We start from the raw sequence: 18,292 nt of genomic DNA, 5'->3' as shown, positions 1-18,292 counted from the left end.
CGGGGTTAAAGGAGCAACTGATTCAGGGGCTCTGGCTCACTCATTCCGGGGGTAGGGAGGGTTACGGAGTGCAGCGCGAGCCTGCGGTGACAAAGATCCCTGTGACGTTGCACCAGCCTGAGGTGCACCATGCATTCTCCCAGGGACGTTGTCCCTGGATCATGGGACCCTGGTAGTGGCGTGCTGCACAGCCTCCTGGGAGGGGAGGTGTGGATAGTGACCTGTGGTTGCACACAGGCTTCTTGGTGGCTGCAGCAGCAGCCTTAGCATCTCGTGCCTGTCTTTGTGGTCCACGCTGGTAGCCACGGCTCGCGCCTGTCTCTGGAGCTCTTTTAAGTGGCACTCTTAATCCCCTCTCCTCACGCACCAGGAAACAAAGAGGCAAGAAAAAGTATCTTCGTTGTTCAGCAGCTCCAGACTTTTTCCCGGACTCCCTTCCGGTTAGCTGTGGTGCACTAGCCCCTTCAGGCTGTGTTCATGCAGCCAACCCCAGTCCTCTCCCTGGGATCTGACCTCTGAAGTCCGAGCCTCAGCTCCCAGCCCCCACCCATCCCGGCAGGTGAGCAGACAAGCCTCTCGGGCTGCTGAATGTTGGTACTCTGTGCGGGAATCTCTCCGCTTTGCCCTCCGCACCCCTGTTGCTGCACTCTCCTCCATGGCTCTGAAGCTTCCCCCATCTGCCACCCGCAGTCTCCGCCCGTGAAGGGGCTTCCTAGTGTGTGGAAACCTTTCCTCCTTCACAGCTCCCTCCCACTGGTGCAGGTTCCATCCGTATTCTTTTGTCTCTGTTTTTTCTTTTTTCCTTTGCCCTACCCAGGTACGTGGGGAGTTTCTTGCCTTTTGGGAGGTCTGAGGTCTTCTGCCAGCATTCAGTAAGTGTTCTGTAGGAGTTGTTCCACTTATAGATGTATTTCTGATATATTTGTCAGGAGGAAGGTGATCTCCACATCTTACTCTTCTGCCATCTTGAAGCTCCCCCTTTTTTTTCCCCCTCTCTTTTTCTTTGTGCTTCCTCTAGTTTCACTTGCTGACAGGATGCTGCATGCAGAGGCCTTGCACCAGGCTGGCCCTTCAGACTGGAGTTCTTCCAGCCAAATGTGTGCTCTGGACACCTGCAGGGTAGAGGATTAAGACGTATGATCTGCTATGTATAAAATAAATAAGGTACAAGGATATATCGTAGAGTGCAGGGAATATAGTCAATATTTTATAACATTAAATGGAGTATAATCTTTAAAAATATTGAATTACTAATTTGTACGCCTGAAAGTAATATAATTTTGTAAATCAACTATGCTTTATTTTTAAAAGTGGGCATAACGACAAGAAGATGAATGAACTACTATGCAACTGGGTATACTTTTAATATTATACTGCATTTTATATTATTTTATTGTTTCCCAAGCATGTTTGTATACATTTGATTTTCACAGTCTTATAAGTTTGTCAGGAAAGTTTATCATTTATATTTTTCAGTAAGAAAATTGTAGCTTAGACTGAATTTCTGAAAACTACATAAATAGTAGATAGCAGAGCCCTGGTAAACTCACTTCTCCCAAAAGAGTGTTTTATCCACCACTATACAATTTTTTTCAAATGCCCCCAATTATATTTCAACCAGTTTTTCATGAATGCCTAATCTGTGCCAAGCAATATATTATATGTTAGGGATACAATTATTTTTACTTTTAATTCATTTGTTATAAGTTTATTAGTTCATTTTTATTATATAAAAATGAATAATATGTATGAATTACAGGAGATTTGGGAAATACCAAAGTTATAGAAAAAATAATATACAACAGTTCCATCATAATTTCTAGTATCATATAGCAGCTGTCCCCAACTTTTTGGCACCAGGGACTGGTTTTGTGGAAGACAATTTTTCCACAGACCAGGACGGGGGGATGGTTTCAGGATGATCCAAGCACTTTATATTTATTGTGCACTTTATTTTTATTATTATTACATTGTAATATATAATGAAATAATTATACAACTCACCATAATGTAGACAGGAGGCAGAGCTCAGGCGGTAATGCCACTGATGGGGAGTAGTTGTAAATACAGATGAAATTTCGCTTGCTCACCCACCACTCACCTCCTGCTGTGTGGCCTGGTTCCTAACAGGCTACAGACTGGTACTGGTCCGTGGCCCAGGGGTTGGGGATCCCTGTCATATAGTTCCATCTTCTTTCTCTTAAACCTTAAAAATTTGGCATGCCTACTTGAATGATGTGAGCAAAATCAAATGGAAAATCATAGAAAAGCTTTAGGATGGGTTATTGAAGAAGAGGTGTTAAAATATACCACGATGATTGTGGGTTGTCATACTCTACTTGTAATTATTTCAATCTGCTTTAGATACTTTGTGGCTATGCTATTAAATGCACTCAACTTTAGAACTGTTATCTTCTTGGAAATTGTTTATTTTACCATTCTATACTGATCTTCTTTATTACTAATAATATTTTTGCCTTTTAATCTGTTTTGTCTGATATTAACATAAACACATTAGATTTCTGTTCCCATCTCTTTGCTTTGAATCTTTCTGTGTGCTTACGTTTTAGATGTATTTCTCACAAATAATTTATAATTTTTTTTAAAGTTTTCTATCCAGTCTATCTTTGCCATTTAATTGGTTAGATTAGTCCACTTATATGTGTTGTGATGACTGACATGTTTAGATTTATTTCTACTGTCTTATCTTGTATTTTTAATAATTCTGCCTTTTCTATGTTTTCTTTAACTTCTTTTTCTGCCTTATATTACATGATTTTTCCTCTACTGGTGTTGATATACATTCTATTTACATTTTTCTTTTGATTACCCTTAAAAATTTGATTACCTACTTGACTTAACAATATCTAAAGTCATTCCATATCTTTATTTTCTACTCTTCTTCTGAATATTATGAGTACATTATAATAATTTAACTCCAGTCTTCCTTTACCATTTTACCATATTTTCCAGTACTTTTGTCTTGTTTTTATACTATGTAATAAGTTGTTCTTTTTGCTCTTGTTTCTGTTCTTTTTGTTGTTGCTGTTGTTGTTGTTGTTATACAGTTAATTCTTGTCTTCACTCTTGAATAATGATTTACCTGGACATAAAATTCTACATGAGAAATTATTTTTTCTGAAAGCTGAAAATGATTTATTGATTAATTTCTATTATTGCTACTAATAAAGTCCCCTGTCTATTTTTATTTGTGAGTACTCTGTCTTTTCTCTCTGATTGCTTTTAAGATCTTCTTTTTATATTTTATGTGCAGTTTCTCTATAATGTGTATAGCATTGAGTTAGTTCTATTTATCCTTCTCCGTTTTAACTCTAATTTTTTTCCTGTGTATATTTGTCTTTCTTCAATTCTGGAAAACTCTAAGTCACTCTTTTCTTTGAATATTGCTTCTCCCCTATTTTCTCTATTCTCTCCTCTGTAACTTAGAACACATATATGCTAGACTTTTCAGTTCAATTTTCTGTGTATCTGAACTTCTCTTTCATATTTTCCTTCTCTTTATTTACCTATACTACACTATGGATAAATTTATTAGATTTACCATTGAAATCATTAATATTCTCCTCAGTGGTTGTGATGCAAGGAACAGGATTGTATGGCACAGGATTATAAAATCTCTCTTAGCAATGCACTAGAGGTTTCTTTTATATAAAATCTCTGAGGATTCTCACTGTTTCCTGATTGTATTTTGATTTATTTTTCTTCCTCCTACTCTTTCACTTCCTCTCTCTTTCCTCTATTTTATTTTTTTAGATTTTTAAAAATTATTGATTTTATAAAGTAAACATTGGTTTGGAGGAAAAACTTGGAATCATGTTTTTGTCAGTTGTCAGATTTCAATTTGATTTGAAATTCAATTTTCCTGTAGAAAAAAGTGAATAAATTGAGTGAAAATGACTCTGCTTTGACAAAGAGCTCATTGGAACCAGAGACTCCCTCTATTCCCAGAAAAGGAGTTTGCATCCAAGCCCAGCTTCCCCCTGGACCTGTGCTTCCTTCCACCAAACAGGGATCCCATTGACACCAAGTTCTTCATATTCTGGGAATATAACATTACAAACAGCTCTTGCATACAAAAGACCCCCTAAATCAAGACTGCCTAGTTTCTAGCAGTCTATGTAGTTAGTTCTCCGCTGATAAGACTGCTTTTTTCACACTGGTCCCACAGGAGAACTATGTTCATTTATTGGGTCACAGACCCATACTATTGGATAATATGTGCCGACCCTACTAAATTTTCTAGGTGATGTTAGATCAAGGAGGCCTATTACTTTAGTTCTCTTGCATATGTAAATGTCCTTTGTTCATATAAGTCCTCTTAATAAAATCTATTCTTTAACTCATGCAGTGGGAAATTATGTTTTCCCCAAATCCTGATGTACATCGAATGGATTTGAGTTGCTTATCATATATTGTTTTCTGGAAAGCTTTATGACTTTGAATTGTAGGGATTTTGAGGCTAAATCCAGGTTTACTGTGAGAAATATTTATATTTTTCATAATAACAACTATTAAAAACTAACATTTTTATGTTTACAATGTGCCAGTCACTGTGATACGTGCTTTACACACATTATATTTCATCTTCACAACAACCCTGTGAGATCAATACTATAATTACTCCCACTACACAGATGAGGAAACTGTGGGTTATAAATGTTAAGTAAGTTGTCAAAGGTCACACAACAAGTTAGTGGTAAAACAATGATTAGAACTCAAATCTATATGACTCTATACCTCAAACTATTAACTGTCATGCCAAGATTTCTCAAACTTGACAAATGGTGCTTTTCAAAATCTCACAGTACAGACCCCCAATGTTTATTTAAATGATTTTCCCCTTTACTTTAGTACTTAAACGAACAAAACATAAAGTATAGATTCCTTATTTTTATAACTTATACAAATAATGCAAAATTGCAAGGCAAATTTTAAAATTAATTACAAACAAAACTATGAAATGAATTGAATAAAGTTAATACTATTAATTTAATGTCATAGATGGTACTATTATCTTAAACTAAAAAATAAACTTGTTTTTAACAATAAATCCTCTTTATTGAAGAATTATTCAATTAGTATCATAAGATGTAATACTAAAAATTATAAAAATAACATTTAATGAAGCATTCTTTATTGAATAATTTCTAAGTAGTTAATGCTTCATTTCTTATTGCAAGTGAAGAATGACTAGTTGGTATAGACAAAAATGATTGTATAATTTGAATATGTTAGTAAAAGATACTACCCAGCATTATTCAATTTTAGCATTCCAATATTACTATGTGCTGTGAGAGTATTCAGTTCTCCCATAAATTTTCTTTAATTGAACTGCAATAAAACCTTCATTTGCCATGAGGTCATTGGACATTCACTTGTGTAAATACATCATTTATGCGTGAAGTTCTCTCTGTTATTAATCTCATTACCGCCAGCAATTTTTATTGCTCCATTAGTTCATTTTTAGGGCATTGAATCAAAGTCTTATTTTACTGATAAATGAAACAATTGAAGCTCATGTTTTATGAAAATATCCCTCAGTAGTGACACATCATACCAAAATAAAGGTTTTATTTAAACAATAATTGAAACAAAACCTCAAATTCTCTTGGAAATTTAAAGCACACCAGTGATCTCAAGATTCAGTTTGAGGGGGACCTTCAAGATGGTAGAGGAGTAAGAGGTTGAGATCACCTTCCTCCCCACAGATACATCAAAAATACATCTACATGTGGAACGACTCCTACAGAACACCTACTGAACCTGGCAGAAGAACTCAGACTTCCCAAAAGACAAGAAAATCCCCACGTACCTGTGTAGGACAAAAGAAAAAAGAAAAAACAGAGGCAAAAGAATAGGGACAGGACCTGCACCTCTGGGAGGGAGCTGTGAAGGAGGAAAAGTTTCCACAACTAGGAAGTGCCTTCACTGGCAGAGACAAGGAGTGGGCAGGGGAGAAGCTTCAGAACCACAGAGGAAAGCACAGCAACAGTGTGTAGAGGGCAAAACAGAGAGATTCCCACACAGAGGATTGGTGCAGACCAACACTCACTAGTCTGAGAAGCTTGTCTGCTCACCCGCTGGGGCAGGTGGGGGCTGAGAGCTGAGGCTCGGGTTTCAGAGATCAGATCCCAGGGAGAGGACTGGTGTTGGCTGTGAGAACACAGCCTGAAGGGGGCTTTTGCATCACAGCTAGTTGGAAGGGAATCTGGGAGTCCAGCAGGTCTGGACCTGCCTAATAGGCAGAAGACCATTGTTTCAGGGTGCGTGAGGAGAGGGGATTCCTTCGCTGTCTGCCCACAGAAGGCAGAGCACCACTTAAATGAGTCCATAGATGGGCATGAGCCATGGCTATCAGCTCGGACCCCAGAGATGGGCATGAAATGCTAACACTGCTGCTACAGCCACCAAGAATCCTGTGTGCAAGCACAGGGCACTATCCACACACCCTTGGGAGCCTGTGTAACACACCACTGCCAGGGTCCCAAGATCCAGGTACAAGTTCCCCAGGAGAACACACGGTGCACCTCAGGCTGTTGAAACGTCACACCAGGTTCTGCTGCCACAGGTTCCCCCTGCATTCCAATTATAACTACCATGCCCCTCCCACACCCAGGAATGAGTGAGAAAGAGCCCCCTAATCAGCAGCTGCTTTAACCCCATACTGTCTGGGCGGGAACAGATGCCTGAGGATGACCTACAAACAGAGGTGAGGCCAAAACCAAAGCTGAACCCCAGGAGCTGTGCAAACAAATAAGAGAAAGAGAAATTTCTCTGTGCAGCCTCAGGAGAAGTGGATTAAATCCTGCAATCAACTTGATGCACTCTGCAAATGTGGAATACCCTGAATAGACAATGAATCATCCCAATATTGAGGTGGTGGACTTTGAGAGCAACTGTAGACTTGGGGTCTGCTGGCTGCTACTGATTTGTTTCTGATTTTTATGTTTATATGAGTATAGATTTTAGCACTTGTTATCATTGGTGGAATTGTTTATTGGTTTGGTTGCTCTCTCCTTCTTTATTTTTTTTTTAGTAACATTTTTATTAATTTTTTTCTTTCTTCTATTTCTCACTTTTCTTCTGAGCCACATGGCTGACTGGGTCTTGGTGCTCTGGCCTGATGTCAGTCTGAGTCTCTGAGGTGGAAGAGGTGAGTTCAGGACATTGGATGACCAGAGACCTCCAAGCCCCATGGAATATCAATCTTCAAGAGTTCTTCTAGAGATATCCATCTCAATGCTAAGACCCAGTTCCACCCAATGGCCAGCAAGCTCAAGTGCTGAACACCCCATGCCAAACAACTAGCAAGACAGGAACACAACCCCACCCATTAGCAGAGAAGCCATCTAAAATCATACTAAGCTCACAGACACCCAAAAAAGCACCACCGGGAGTGGCTCTGCCTACCAGAAAGAAAAAATCCAGTCCCACCCACCAGAACACAGGCAATAGTCCCCTCTACCAGGAAGCCTAAACAAGCCACTGAACCAAACTGACCCACTGGGGGCAGACACCAAAAACAATGGGAACTATGAATGTGCAGCCTGTGAAAAGGAGACCCCAAACACAGAAAGCTAAGAAAATGAGACCATAGAAAAATATGCAACAGATGATGTAGCAAGGTAAAAACCCACTGACCAAACAAATGAAGAGGAAATAGGCAGTCTACCTGAAAAAGAATTCAGAGTAATGATAGTAAAGATAATCCAAAATCTTGGAAATAGAATGGAGAAGATACAAGAAATGTTTAACAAGGAACTAGGAGAACTAAAGAGCAAACAAACAATGATGAATAACACAATAAATGAAATGAAATATTCTCTAGAAGGAATCAATAGCAGAATAACAGAGGCAGAACAACAGATAAGTGACATGGAAGATAAAATAGTGGAAATAACTACCACAGAGCAGTATAAAGAAAAAAGAATGAAAAGAATTGAGGACAGTCTGAGAAACCTCTAGGACAACATTACATGAACCAACATTCAAATTATAGGGGTCCCAGAAGAAGAAGAGACAAAAAACGTTTCTAAGAAAATATTTGAAGATATTTGAGTTGAAAACTACTTTAACGTGGGAAAGGAAAGAGTCAGTCATGTCCAGGAAGCACAGAGAGTCCTATACAGGATAAATCCAAGGAGAAACACGCCAAGACACATATTAATCAAACTATCAAAAATTAAATACAAAGAAAAAATATTAAAAGCAGCAATGGAAAAACAACAAATAAGATACAAGGGAATCGCCATAAGGTTAACAGCTGGTCATTCAGCAGTAACTCTACAAGCCAGAAGGGTGTAGCAGGAAATATTTAAAGTGATGAAAGGGAAAACCCTACAACCAAATTACTCTACCCAGGAAGAATCTCATTCAGATTTGATGGAGAAATTAAATCATTTACAGAAAAGCAAAACCTAAGAGAATTCAGCACCACCAAACCAGCTTTACAACAAATATTAAGGGACCTGCTCTAGGCAGGAAACACAAGAGAAGGAAAAGACCTAAAAAAAAAAACCCAAAACAATGAAGAAAATGGCAATAGCAACATACATATCGATAATTAGCTTAAAAGTAAATGGATTAAATGCTCCAACCGAAAGACATAGACTGGCTGAATGAATACAAAAACTAGACCCATATATATGCAGTCTACAAGAGACCCACTTCAGACCTAGGGACACACACAGACTGAAAGTGAGGGGATGGAAAACGATATTCCATGCAAATGGAAATCAAAAGAAAGCTAGAGTAGCAATTCTCATATCAGACAAAATAGACCTTAAAATAAAGACTTTTACAAGAGACAAAGAAGAACACTACATAATAATTAAGGGATCAATCCAAGAAGAAGATATAACAATTGTAAAAATTTTTGCACCCAACATAGGAGCACCTCGATATATAAGGCAAATGCTAATAGCCATAAAAGGGGAAATTGACAGTAGCACAATTATAGTAGAGGACTTTAACACCCACTTTCACCAGTGGACAGATCATCCAAAATGAAAATAAATAAGGAAACACAAGCTTTAAATGACACATTAAACAAGCTGGACTTAATTGATCTTTAAAGGACATTCCATCCAAAAACAACAGAAGACACATTCTTTTCAAGTACTCATGGAACATTCTCCAGGATAGACCATATCTTGGGTCACAAATCAAGCCTTGGTAAATTTAAGAAAATTGAAATTGTACCAAGTATCTTTTCCGACCAAAACACTATGAGACTAGTTATTAATCACAGGAAAAGAAAACTGTAAAAAATACAAACACATGGAGGCTAAACAACACACTACTAAATTACCAAGAGATTATTGAAGAAATAAAAGAGGAAATCAAAAATAAATTAGAAAAAAAATGAAAATGAAAACAGGATGTCCCAAAACCTATGGGATGCAGCAAAAGCACTTCTAAGAGGGACGTTTATAGCAATACAATACTACCTCAAGAAACAAGACAAATCTCAAATAAATATCCTAACCTTACACATAAAGCAATTAAAGAAAGAAGAACAAAAAACCCCCCAAAGTTGGCAGAAGGAAAGAAATCATAAAGATCAGATCAGAGATAAATGAAAAAAAAATGAAGGAAATGATAACAAAGATCAGTACAACTAAAAGCTGGTTCTTTGAGAAGATAAACAAAATTGATAAACCATTAGCCAGGCTCATAAAGAAAAAAAGGGAGAAGACTCAAAACAATAGATTTAGAAATGAAAAAGGAGAAGTAACAACTGACACTGAAGAAATACAAAGGATCATGAGAGATGACTACAAGGAACTATATGCCAATAAATTGGACAAATTGGAAGAAATTCTTAGAAAAGCACAGCCTTCTGAGACGAAACCAGGAAGATAGAGAAAATATAAACAGACCAATCACAAACACTTAAATTGAAACTGTGATTTAAAATCTTCCAACAAACAAAAACCCAGGACCAGATAGCTTCACAGGCGAATTCTATCAAATACTTAGAGAAGAGATAACACCTACCCTTCTCAAACTCTTCCAAAACATAGCACAGGGAGGAACACTCCCAAACTCATTCTACAATGCCACCACCACCCTGATACCAAAATCAGACAAATATGTCACAAAAAAGAAAACTACAGGCCAATATCACTAATGAACATAGATACAAAATTCCTCGACAAAATACTAGCAAACAAAATCCAACAGTACGTTAAAAGGATCATACACCATGATCAATTGAGATTTATCACAGGAATGCAAGGATTCATCAATAGGCAAATCAATCAATGTAATACACAATACTAACAAATTGAAGGATAAAAAAACATAAGATAATATCAATAGATGCAGGAAAAGCTTTCAACACAATTCAACACCAATTTATGAAAAAACTCTCCAGAAAGTATGCATATAGGCTACCTACCTCAAGGTAATAAAGGCTATAATATGACAAACCCAAAGCCAACATCGTTCTGAATGGTGAAAAACTGTAACCATTTCCTCTAAGATAAGGAACAAGGCAGGGCTACCACTCTCACCACTATTATTCAACATAGTTTTGGAAGTTTTAGCCACAACAATCAGAGAAGAAAAAGAAATACAAGGAATCCAAATAGGAAAAGAAAGTAAAACTGTCACTCTTTGCAGATGACATGATGCTATACATAGAGAATCCTAAAGATGCTACCAGAAAACTCCTAGAGCTAACCAATGAATCTGATAGAGTAGCAGGATTCAAAATTAATGCACAGAAATCTCCTGCATTCCTTTACACTAATGATGAAAATCTGAACAAGAAATTAAGGAAACACTCCCATTTCCCATTGCAACAAAAATAATAAAATACCTAGGAATAAACCTACCTAAGGAGACAAAAGACCTGTATGTAGAAACTATAAGACAATGATGAAAGAAATTAAAGATGATACAAATAGATGGAGAGATATACAATGTCATGGGACTGGAAGAATCAACATTGTGAAAATGACTCTACTACCCAAAGCAATCTACAGATTCAATGCAATCCCTATCAAACTAACAATGACACTTTTCACAGAACTAGAACAAAATTTTTCACAATTTGTATGGAGACACAGAAGACCCTGAATAGCCAAAGCTATCTTGAGAAAGAAAAACGGAGCTGGAGGAATCAGGCTCCCTGATTCAGATTATACTACAAAGCTACAGTAAGCAAGACAGTATGGTAATGGCACAGAAACAGAAATATAGATCAATAGAACAGGATAGAAAGCCCAGAGATAAACCTACACACATATGGTCACCTTATATTTGATAAAGGAAGCAAGAATATATAATAGAGAAAGATAGCCTCTTCAATAAGTGGTGCTGGGAAAACTGGACAGCTACATGTAAAAGAATGAAATTAGAACACTCCCTAACTTCATACACAAAAATAAACTCAAAATGGATTAAAGACCTAAATGTAAGGCCAGACACTGTAACTCTTAGAGGAAAACATAGGCATAACACTCTATGACTTAAATCACAGCAAGATCCTTTTTGACCCACCCCTTAAAGAAATGGAAATAAAAATAAACAAATGAGACCTAGTGAAACTTAAAAGCTTATGCACAACAAAGGAAACCATAAACAAGACGAAAAGTTAACCCTCAGAATGGGAGAAAATATTTACAAATGAAGCCACTGACAAAGGGTTAATCCAAAATATACAAGTATCTCATGCAGCTCAATATCAAAAAAAACAAACAACCTAATACAAAAATGGGCAGAAGACCTAAATAGACATTTCTCCGAAGAAGATATACAGATTGCCAACAAACACATGAAAGGATGCTCAACGTCACTGATCATTAGAGAATTGCAAATCAAAACTACAATGAGGCATCACCTCACACAGGTCATCATGGCTATCATCAAAAAATCTACAAACAATAAATGCTGAAGAGTGTGTGGAGAAAAGGCGACCTCCTTGCACTGTTGGTGGGAATGTAAATTGATACAACCATTGTGGAGAACAGTATGGAGGTTCCTTAAAAAACTAAAAATAGAACTACCATACTACCTAGGAATCCCAGTATGGGGCATATACCTTGAGAAAACCATAATTCTAAAAGAGTCATACCAAATGTTCATTGCAGCACTATTTACAGTAGCCAGGACATGGATGCAACCTATGTGTCCATCAACAGGTGAATGGATAAAGAAGATGTGGCTCATATATACAATGGAATATTACTCAGCCATAAAAAGAAATGAAATAGAGTTATTTGTAGCCAGGTGGATGGAAATAGTCTGTCATACAGAGTGAAGTATGTCAGAAAGAGAAAAACAAGTATCGTATGCTAACACGTATATATGTATTTAAAAAAAATGGTTCTGAAGAACTTAGGGCCAGGACAGTAATAAAGATGCAGATGTAGAGTATGGACTTGAGGACATGGGGAGGGGGAATGGTAAGCTGGGACAAAGTGAGAGAGTGGCATGGACATATATACACTACCAAATGTAAAATGATAGCTAGTGGGAAGCAGCCACATGGAACAGGGAGATCAGCTCGGTTCTTTGTGACCACCTAGAGGGGTGGGTTAATGAGAGCGGGAGGGAGATGGAAGAGGGAGGGGTACGGGGATATATGTATACATATAGCTGATTCACTTTGTTATACAGTAGAAACTAGCACAACTTTGTAAAGCAATTATACTCCAGTAAAGATGTTAAAAAATAAAAAAAAGATTCAGTTTGAATTTAACTTAGGGAGTGACATTGGCAAGATGGCAGAGTACAAGATACAGACTTTTAAATACCCACAAAAACAACAATTAAACAGCTGTTCACAAAATAGCCCTTGGAGGGCAGAAGTGTTCAATTAATAATGTATGACAACATATTTTTCAGTAACCAACCACAAAATAGTGAAGATTTACAAATTGCCAGAGAAAGAGAAATCAATATAATTGTTATAAAGAAGTTCAGCAAGTTATAAGAGAACACAGATAGACAAAGCAGTGAAATCAGGAAAAGAATACACGAACAAAACTAGAAGTTTAACATGGAAATAGAAATAATAATAAATGAACCAAACAGATTCTGGAGCTCAGGAATAAAATGAATGAAATGAAAATTTTAATAGAGAGCATTAACCTCAAACTTGGTCAAGCAGAAGAAAGAATCTGTGAACTCAAAGACAGGTCTTTTGAAATTATACAGTCAAAGGAGAAAAAAAAAGAATATAGAGAATGAATGCTTACTTGAATTATGTGTCACCATCAAGCAAAAATATAATTAGTATTATAGAAGTGTTGGAGGAACAAGAGAAAGAGAAGGGACAGAAAGATTATTGAAAGAAATAAAGACTGAGATCTTCCCAAATCTGAGAGGAGATATAGACAGCTAGGTACATGGAGCACACACGTCCTCATCCAGATTTAACCCAAAGAAGACTTCACCAGTATATATTATTAAAAAACAATTGACAATCAAATACAAAGAATTTTGAAAGTAGCAACAGTAAAACAGCTCATCTCATACAAGGGAACTGCTATACGGCTATCAGAAAACTTCTCAGTAGAAACCTGAAAAGCCAGGAGAGAGTAGGAAGATACATTCTAAGTGGTGACAGAAAACAAACAAAAAACACTTTATCTGGCAAAGCTGTCCCTCAGAGATAAAGAAGAGATAAAGACTATCCCAGACCAAAAAAATAAATAAATAAAAACTGAGGAAGTTCATCACAACTGATCTCTTTACAAGAAATTCTGAAATGAGTCCTTCATGCTGTAATGAAAGGACACTAATTAGTAACACAGAGACATACAAAAGTATAAAACTCACTAGTAAATTTCAGTATATAGTCAAATTCAGAATATTCCAATATTGTAAATGTAGTGTGTAAATCACTAGTTCTAGTATAAATGTTAAAAGACAAAAGTATTGAAAATAAATTTAGCTACAATAATTTGTTAATGATGCATCCTTTAAAAAGATAAAATTTTTATATCAAAACTATAAAATGTGTGTGGGAGGGGATAAAAGTGTACAGATTTTTATGTGATTGAAGTTAAGCTGTTATCAGCTTAAAATAGATTTATAATATGTATTATGTAACTTTCATGGTAAAGAGAAAGCAAAACTTATAGTAGATACAAAAAAGATTAAGAGAAACAATCAAAGCATACCACTACGGAAAATAATCAAATCACAAAGGAAGATAGTAAAAGGGGAAGAAAAGAACAAAAGAATTACAAAAGAGCCAGAAAAAAATGATCACATTGACAATAGTGAGTTTCTAACTGTTAATAATTACTTTAAGTGTAAATGTATTAAATTCTCCAACCAAAAGGGTTAAAGTGGCTGAGTGAATAAAAACACAGAACCCAACTATATGCTACCCAGAAGATTCTCACTTCAGCTTTAAGGACACACATAGGCTCTGGCCTCACATTTAGGTCTTTAGTCCATTTTGAGTTCATTTTTGTGTGTGGTATTACAGAGTGTTCTAATTTCATTCTTTTACATGTAGCTGCCAGTTCTCCCAGCACCACTTATTGAAGAGACTGTCTTTTCTCCATTGTATATTCTTGCCTCCTTTGTAACAGATTAGGTGACCACAGGTGCATGGGTTTATCTCTGGGCTTTCTATCCTGTTCCATTGATCTATATTTTCTGTTTTTGTGCCAGTACCATACTGTCCTGATGACTGTAGCTTTGTAGTATAGGGAGGGGTGTCTGATTCTTCCAGCTCCGTTTTCCTTCCTCAAGACTGATTTAGCTATTTGTGGTCTGTTTGTGTTTCCATACAAACTGCAATTTTTTTTTTGTTCTAGTTCTGTGAAAATTGTCATTGGTAATTTGACAGGGATTGCATTTAATCTGTAGATTGCTTTGGGTAGTATCATCATTTTCACAATATTGATTTTTCCAATCAAAGAACATGGTATATCTCTCCATCCGTTTGTGTTGTCTTTGATTTCTTTCATCACTGTCTTATAGTTTTCTGACCCACATCCTAGGGTAATGAAAATAAAAACAAAAATAAACAAATGGGACCTAATTAAACTTAAAAGCTTTTGCACAGCAAAGGAAACCATAAACAAGATGAAAAGACACCCACAAAATTGGAGAAAATATTTGCAAATGAAGCAACGGACAAGGGATTAATGTCAAAAATTTACAAACAGCTCATGGAGCTCAATATCAAAAAACCAATAACCCCAATCCAAAAATGGGCAGAAGACCTAAATAAACATTTCACCAAAGAAGACATACAGATGGCCAACAAACACATGAAAAGATGTTCAGCATCACTAATTATTAGAGAAATGCAAATCAAAACTACAATGAGGTATCATCTCATACTGGTCAGAATGGCCATCATCAAAAAATCTACAAACAATAAATGCTGGAGAGGGTGTGGAGAAAAGGGAACCCTCTTGCACTGTTGCTGGGAATGTAAGTTGATACAACCACTGTGGAGAACAGTATGAATGTTCCTCAGAAAACCAAAAATAGAACTACCATATGACCCAGCAATCCACTACTGAGCATATATCCAGAGACACATGCACCGCAAAAGACACATGCACCCCAATGTTTATTGCAACACTATTTACAATAACCAGGACCTGGAAGCAACCTAAATGTCCATCAACAGATGAATGGATAAAGAAGATGTGGCACATACATTCAATGGAATATTACTCAGCCATAAAAAGAAACGTAATTGAACTATTTGTAGTGAGGTGGATGGACCTAGAATCTGTCATACTCTAGAGTGAAGTAAGTCAGAAAGAGAAAAGCAGATACCGTATGCTAACACATATATATGTAATCTAAAAAAAAAAATGGTTCTGATGAACCTAGGGGCAGGACAGGAATAAAGATGCAGAAGTACAGAATGGACTTGAGGACACGGTGTGGGGAGGGGAAGCTGGGACAAAGTGAGAGAGTAGCATTGACCAAATGTAAAATAGATAGCTAGTGGGAAGCAGCTGCATAGCACAGGGAGATCAGCTCGGTGCTTTGTGACCACCTAGAGAGATAGGATCGGGCGGGTGGGAGGGAGGTGTAACAGGGAGGGGATATGGGGATATATATATATATACATATAGCTGATTCACTCTGTTATGCAGCAGAAAGTAACACAACATTGTAAAGCAATTATACTCCAATGAAGATGTAAAAAATAAAAAAGAGTATAGTACAACATTACTGATAAAAAAAAAAAAAATATATATATATATATATATATATAAAGGACACATCTAAGTTTTTTCTCTTCAAAAAAAAAAAAAAGAAAAGAAAGATGTGGTACATATATACAATGGAATATTACTCACCCATTAAAAGGAACAAAACTGGTTCATCTGTAGAGACGTGGATGGAACTAGAGACTGTCATACAGAGTGAAGTTAGTCAGAAAGAGGAAAACAAATATCATATACTAATGTATGTATCTGGAATATATAGAAATGGTATAGATGATCTTATTTGCAAAGCTGGAATAGAGACACAGACATAGAGAACAAACGTATGGATACCAATGGGGAAGTGGAGGCGGGATGAATTGCGAGATAGGAATTGACATATATACACTATTGATACTATGTATAAAATAGATAACTAGTGAGAACCTACTGTACAGCACAGGGAATGCTACTCAGTGCTCTGTGGTGACCTAAATGGGAAGGAAACCGAAAAAAGAGGGAATATATGTATACATACAGCTGATTCACTTTGCTGTACAGTAGAAACTAACACAACATTTTAAAGCAACTATACTCCAATAAAAAAATAGTATATAAAGAATGAGAATAAAGGACACACACATGCTCAAAATAAAGGGATGGAAAACAATATTCCATGAAAATGAAAATGAAAAGTGAACAGGGTAACTATACTTATATCAGAAAAAAAAGATTTTGAATCAAAAACTTTAATAAAATACAAAGATCATTATATAATAATAAGGAAAAATTCATCAAGAAAGGATAGTAATTGTATATATATCCAACACCAGAGTAGCTAAGTAAGAAAATATTAACATATCATTAGAAAGAATCAGCCAGGTATACAATAGTAAGGGACTGCAATACCCAACATTCAGCCATGGATAGGTTATCTAGACATAAAATTAACAAGGAAATACTGGACTTACATTACAATTTATACAAAATGGATCTAATAGACATATAGAGAACATTCCATCCAACAGCAGCAGTATACATGTTCCTTTTGTGCACAAAGGGAAGTTTCTTCAGGATAGATTATATGTTAGTTTATAAAACCGGTCTTAACAAATTTAAGAGGATTGAAATAATATCAAGCACTTTTTCTAACCACAGTGATAAGAAACTGTAAATAAATAACAGAAGGGAAACTGAAAAATTCACAAATATGCAGAAATTAAACAACACATGCCTGAACAACCAATAGATCAAAGAAGAAATCGAAAGGGAAATCAAATAGTATCTTAAAGCAAACGAAAGTGGAAACACAACATACTGAAATGTATAAGATGCCGGCTAAGCACTTCTAAGAAGAAAGGTTTTAGTGGTAAATGCCTACATTAAGAAAAACCAAGATCTTGAACAACCTAACTTTACACCTCAAGGAATGAGAAAAATAAGAACAAACTAAGAAAAAAGCAGAAAGCAGGAAATAATAAAGATCAGAGCAGAAATAAATGAAATAAAGAATAGAAAAACAGTAAAAATGATCAAAAAAACTGAGTCACTTCTTTGAAAAGAGAAATAAAATTAACAAATGTTGGTGAAGATGTGGAGGAAAAGGAATGCTTGTACACTGTTGATGGACATGTAAATTGGTACAGCCATTATGGAAAACAGTATGGAAGTTCCTAAAAAAATAGAATCACCATATGATCCAGCAAGTCCCCCTTCTGAGTATATAGGCAAAGGAAATTAAATCAGGGTCTCAAAGAGATATCTGCAATAGCATGTTGATTGCAGCATTTTCCCTAATATCCAAGATATGAAAACAATGTAAGTGTCCATTGGTGGGTGAATGAATAAAGAAAATGTGAGATCTACATAAAAAGAAGGAAATTCTGCCCTATGTAACTAATGGATGATTTGGAGGACATTATAGTATGTGAAATAAGGCAGACAAAGGCAAAGACTGTATGGTATCACTCATATGTGGAGTCGTTTTTAAAAAGTTGATCTCAGAGAAGCAGAGTTGCTGGTTTCCAGGCACTGGGGTTGGTTTGCTAAATGGTATAAACTTTCAGTTATAAGGTGAAAGAGTTCTGAGAATCTAATGTGTGGCATGGTGAGTATAGTTAAAAACACTG

This window comes from Balaenoptera musculus, chromosome X (genome assembly GCF_009873245.2).
Source record: "Balaenoptera musculus isolate JJ_BM4_2016_0621 chromosome X, mBalMus1.pri.v3, whole genome shotgun sequence".
Classification (NCBI taxonomy): domain Eukaryota; kingdom Metazoa; phylum Chordata; class Mammalia; order Artiodactyla; family Balaenopteridae; genus Balaenoptera; species Balaenoptera musculus.
Note: the sequence above shows the minus strand (reverse complement) of the source record.